Below are 5,711 nucleotides of genomic sequence, written 5' to 3'. Positions count from 1 at the left end.
ACGCTTATGCTCCACGACAACCATGGTTGGACATATAGCTAGGCTAGCTAGCGTGGTGGAGTCACTGGCGTGGCATGCCATTGTTGCATAGTGCGGGCTCCCGTGGGATCACCACGAGCCCGTCCCACCTTCCTAGCTCCTCTAGCTTGAACTACTCGAGGATGAGATTGAGGGCCTCCTCCTCGTCCAGCTTGGGCAGTTGCAGGGGGGCATTGTCCTCTTATTTGATGGTCGTCGCCTCCCTATACATCCTCGTTGGAGTCAACACTGGTGATGACTAACTCCGAGGCAGCACGATTGAAGGCTTCACAACGAGTGGCGGTGATGATGTCCTCGATGATGCGGCCGGACACTAACCATAACTGACTCGACTCGGAGACGTTCTTCTCCAGTTGGTGATACAGATACATCTCAAATGTATCTACTTTTTCAAGCACTTTGCTCAAGGATTTGCTCCGAAATCTCACCATATATACTTGGATAAAACTGTTGAATCTGACGCTGTTTTTAGCAAAAGTCTTATTTCTATCTGTTTTCGCAGAAAAGAAAATCGAAGAAAAATACCACAAAAGTTTTTCACCAAACACATGGGGCTTGGAGCTTGAAATCACACGAGAGGAGCCACGAGGCTCAAATGAGCACCAGTGGCGTGCCCACCTGCATAGGGCGTGCCACTAGGGCCCATTTGGCCCTCGAGCATCGCCTCGCGTCTTCCTTTCACGTACCCTCTTATAGACCCTAAAACCCCACCCTGCCAGAAGTACATAGCTTTTCACGAAATAGAGCGTTGCCATGACCACGATCTTCGTTTTGGGGTCAGATTGATCATGCTCTCCACGCCGGAGAGGGAGATTTTGAGGGCTTCTTCACCATCACCGTCACCAACGTCATCACCAACAACCATGTGCTCACTCTCCATCATCATGAGTGAGTAGTTCTCTGTAGGCATGTGGGGTGTGGGTGGGGTTTAGATGAGATTGATCATGTAATCATCCATATGCATCGAGATTTGAGGTGTTTGTCTTGAGGACATTCATGTATGAGTGTTGGTACATCTATTCTATGTTTAATGTTTATTGCTAGGGTCCAAGTGACATGATTTTAGTAATGAACCTATATTGCTCCATCATATATATGAGTTTGGTATTTGTCTGCAAGGTGTATTGCTCATTATTATATTGAACCTGCGAATACCTAAAGTGATAGCAAGGAAAAAACAATGAAATATGTGATAGTTCGAGGATATTGTGTATTTATGAAGTTTAATTCTTTGCTCCGGGGTATTCGAAAGAATTAGCCTTAATTGCATGTAATTTTAAGTTGGCTCCGGTGAAATGGGTAGGCAGAACTAAAAATATTATGCTAATTCTCTTATCAGTATGCATAACTATATTTAAATCAGGTTAGAAAAAAGAGCAATAGCCGACCAAATGGGTCAACGTATTGGATGCCATAGACATGGTGAGTCGCCTTCGCGGCGTCATATAATCAATAGCTTTTTGCGTCAAATTTAAGTCGCCCAGTTACACCTCCGAGGGGGTGGCGAATATGGGGGAGGTTATCGATGTGATACCCCAAAAGGTGACATCAGAGATGAATGATCAATTGATGAAACCAATAGGGGCTGATGAAGTGAAAATCGCCCTTTTCCAAATGTTTCCCACAAAGGCTCCGGGACCAGACGGCTTCCCAGCACATTTTTTTCAAACCCACTGGGAGCTATGTGGGGAAGAGGTGACCCTAGCAGTTTTGCGTGTACTGGAAGGGAGAGATGATATCAGGGGAATAAACCAGACTTTTCTGGTGTTAATTCCGAAAGTGGCTAGCCCAGAAGAATTGGGGCAGTTTAGACCAATCAGTCTATGCAATGTGATCTTCAAAATAGCATCGAAGGTCATGGCCAACAGGCTGAAAGTTTGTTTACCTGAGATCATTGCGGAGGAGCAATCCGCTTTCGTCCCAGGGAGGTTGATCACTGACAACATCATTACCGCATATGAATGCTTGCACTTCATGAAGCGGAACCGGGCGAAGAAAAACAGATTCTGTGCGCTCAAGCTGGATATGCGGAAGGCGTACGACCGTCTTGAGTGGAGATATTTGGAGGCAGTGATGCTCAAGCTGGGTTTTCACAGTCTATGGGTGAGGATGGTGATGAGATTAGTTACAACCGTCTCGTTCCAGGTTCTATTCGACGTGGGGAGGCTACCACAGTTCCTTCCGACTAGAGGGGTCCGTCAGGGGGGACCCAATATCGCCGTACCTTTTCTTGTTGGCATCAGAAGGCCTTTCGTGCCTCTTAAAATACCACAGTTTATCATCAGAGCTCCATGGATTAATGGTGGCGCCGTCGGCATCGGCGGTCAGTCACCTCCTTTTTGCGGATGATAGCCTGTTGCTTTTCAAGGCGGATACGGAGACTGCGGGTAGAGTTCAGCAGCTGTTGGATCTCTATTGTATGGCCTCGGGACAACGTATTAACCGGGATAAGTCCTCTATCTTCTTCAGTAAAGGATGCCCGGGAAGTGTGAAGGAGAGTGTCAAGACTGTGCTTGATGTGCATTGCGAGACACTCAATGAGAAATATCTAGGAATGCCCTCGGATGTGGGGCGGTCCAAGATGGGGGCTTTCAAGTATATTAAGGACCGCATATGGAGCCGCATACAGGGGTGGCTGGAGAGACTGCTGTCAGCATGAGGAAAGGACCTGATGATCAAATCTGTTGTGCAGGCGATCCCAATATTTTCAATGGCATGTTTCAAACTGCGAAAGGGGTTGTGCCAGTGCATAAATACCATGATACGCAAGTTCTGGTGGGGGTGTCGTGAAGGCTAACGGAAGCCAAGCTGGGTGTCATGGAAGGAGATGTGCAAACCAAAACATATGGGCGGATTGGGTTTCAGGGACATCGAACTTTTCAATCTAGCTCTTTTGGCAAGGCAAGGATGGCGCATACTGCAAAACCCCAGATCTTTGAGCTCACGGGTACTAAAGGCAAAGTATTTCCCGGACTTGGGCCTACTAGAGTCCGCGGCGCTGTCGTCGGCGTCCCAGGTCTGGAAGGCAATCCACGAAGGCCTCCAAGTTCTCAAACAGGGCCTGGTGAAGCCGATAGGCGATGGGGAGGCAACAAATCCGTGGACGGAGCAATGGCTCCCGCGTGATTGCATGCTCAGACCGATCGGATGCATTACACCCGATACGGAGAACCCTCCAGCGCGAGTGGCGGAGCTTCTGGACCCGAGCACGGCCGCTTGGAGAGAGGAGGAACTCCGGCGTCATTTCTTACCCATGGACGTGGAGCTGATACTACAGATCCCGCTGAGTACCAGGCGTCATGAGGACTTCTGGGCGTGGCACTACGATCGCCGTGGTGTGTTCACGGTGCGATCGGCGTACAAGATGCTCATAGCAACAAAAGAGAGGAGAACAACTTGGTTGGAGGGCACCGCTGCAACCTCGGACACTGCCGCGGCGGAAAAGGAGTGGAGGACGCTCTGGCATATACCAGTACCATCGAAGGTACGGATGTTTCTGTGGCGTTTGGCAAAGCAGTCTATGCTGACGAATGACGTCCGTCACCGTCGCAACATGGCTGATGATGATCGCTGCCAGCTATGCGGGGCTCAGGACTCCTGGCGCCATGCTCTGCTGGATTGCTCGATGTCCAGGGCAGTATGGGCCCTAGCAGACGAGGATGTTATGGAGCATCTACTGTGCTCTGGGGAAGAGAAGGCGCCGGACTGGCTATCAATCTTAATGGCCACACTACCGCATACGGATCAGACGATCGTCTTTGTCACTCTGTGGTCCATCTGGCACGCAAGACGCAAGGCGATACATGAGCAGGAGTTTAGAAGTCCGATGTATGTTCACCTGTTCGTGGAGCGGTATGTGGCTGACCTGGGGCAAGCTTACGCCCAACAGCCGCGGCGGGCGTCCTCTAGCGACGGTGGCAGGGCGCCATGGTGGATACCTCCTCCGGTGGGGGTGACGAAGATCAATGTGGACGCCGCAGTCAGCAAAAACACGGGCCTCGGCATGGTGGCGGCGGTGGCACGGGATGCAGAGGGAGCGTTTTGTGGAGCCTCGGCGGTGGTGCTACCGGGGAAGACAGACGCTGAGACTCTGGAGGCTCTTGCATGCCGGGAGGCGCTCTCCCTGGCGCAGGACATAAACACTCGAAGGATTCGGGTGGCGAGTGATTGCCTGAACGTGGTACGAAGCATGGACCAGGGTACCATGGGAGTTTACGCACACGTTGTGCGGAAGTTTAAGGGGACGGCACGAGAGCTTGATGAGGTGGTCGTTGTTGGAGATATGCCCAAGAGGCAATAATAAAAGTGGTTATTATATATCTTTGTGTTTATGATAAATGTTTATATACCATGCTATAATTGTATTAACCGAAACATTGATACATGTGTGTTATGTAAACAACAATGAGTCCCTAGTAAGCCTCTTGTATAACTAGCTTGTTGATTAATAGATGATCATAGTTTCATGATCATGAACATTGGATGTTATTAATAACAAGGTTATGTCATTATATGAATGATGTAATGGACACACCCAATTAAGCGTAGCATAAGATCACGTCATTAAGTTATTTGCTATAAGCTTTCGATACATAGTTACCTAGTCCTTTCGACCATGAGATCATGTAAATCACTTATACCGGAAAGGTACTTTGATTACATCAAACGCCACTGCGTAAATGGGTGGTTATAAAGGTGGGATTAAGTATCCGGAAAGTATGAGTTGAGGCATATGGATCAACAGTGGTATTTGTCCATCCCGATGACGGATAGATATACTCTGGGCCCTCTCGGTGGAATATCGGCTAAATAGCTTGCAAGCATATGAATGGTTCATAAGAGACCACATACCATGGTACGAGTAAAGAGTACTTGTCAGGAGACGAGGTTGAACGAGGTATAGAGATATCGATGATCAAACATCGGACAAGTAAAATATCGTGTGACAAAGGGAATCGGTATCGTATGTGAATGGTTCATTCGATCACTAAGTCATCGTTGAATATGTGGGAGCCATTATGGATCTCCAGATCCCGCTATTGATTATTGGTCGGAGAGAGGTCTCAACCATGTCTACATAGTTCGCGAACCGGAGGGTGACACACTTAAGGTTTGATGTCGTATTAGTAGATATTGAATATGGAATGGAGTTCTAAGTTTTATTCGGAGTCTCGGATGGGATCCAGGACATCACGAGGAGTTCCGGAATGGTCCGGAGAATAAGATTCATATATAGGAAGTCATTTTATAAGTTTGAAAATGATCCGGTGCATTTATGGAAGGTTCTAGAAGGTTCTAGAAAAGTCCGGAAGAAATCACTATGGAAGGCGGAGTCCCGGAGGGACTCCACCTAGCATGGCCGGCCAACCCTAGGGGGTGGAGTCCCAGGTGGACTCCACCAAAGGTGGCCGGCCACCCCCCCCCCCCCCTCATGGAAAGGTGGGAATCCCACCTTCGGTAGGTTTCATGTCATATGGAAGGTTTTGGTTTGGGGTCTTATTCGAAGACTTGTAGACCAACTCTTGGGGGTTCCACCTATAAAAAGAGGGACAAGGGGAGGGGGCCGGCCACACCAAAGCCATAGCTGGCCGCACCCCTCAAGTGGTCGGCCACCCCCTCTCCCAAACCCTAGCCGCCCCTCCTCCACCTCTTCTCACGCATACGCTTAGCGA

The sequence above is a fragment of the Lolium perenne genome, chromosome 1, assembly GCF_019359855.2.
Source record: "Lolium perenne isolate Kyuss_39 chromosome 1, Kyuss_2.0, whole genome shotgun sequence".
Taxonomy (NCBI): Eukaryota; Viridiplantae; Streptophyta; class Magnoliopsida; order Poales; family Poaceae; genus Lolium; species Lolium perenne.
The sequence above is the reverse complement of the archived record's forward strand: the minus strand, read 5'-3'. Positions refer to the sequence as shown.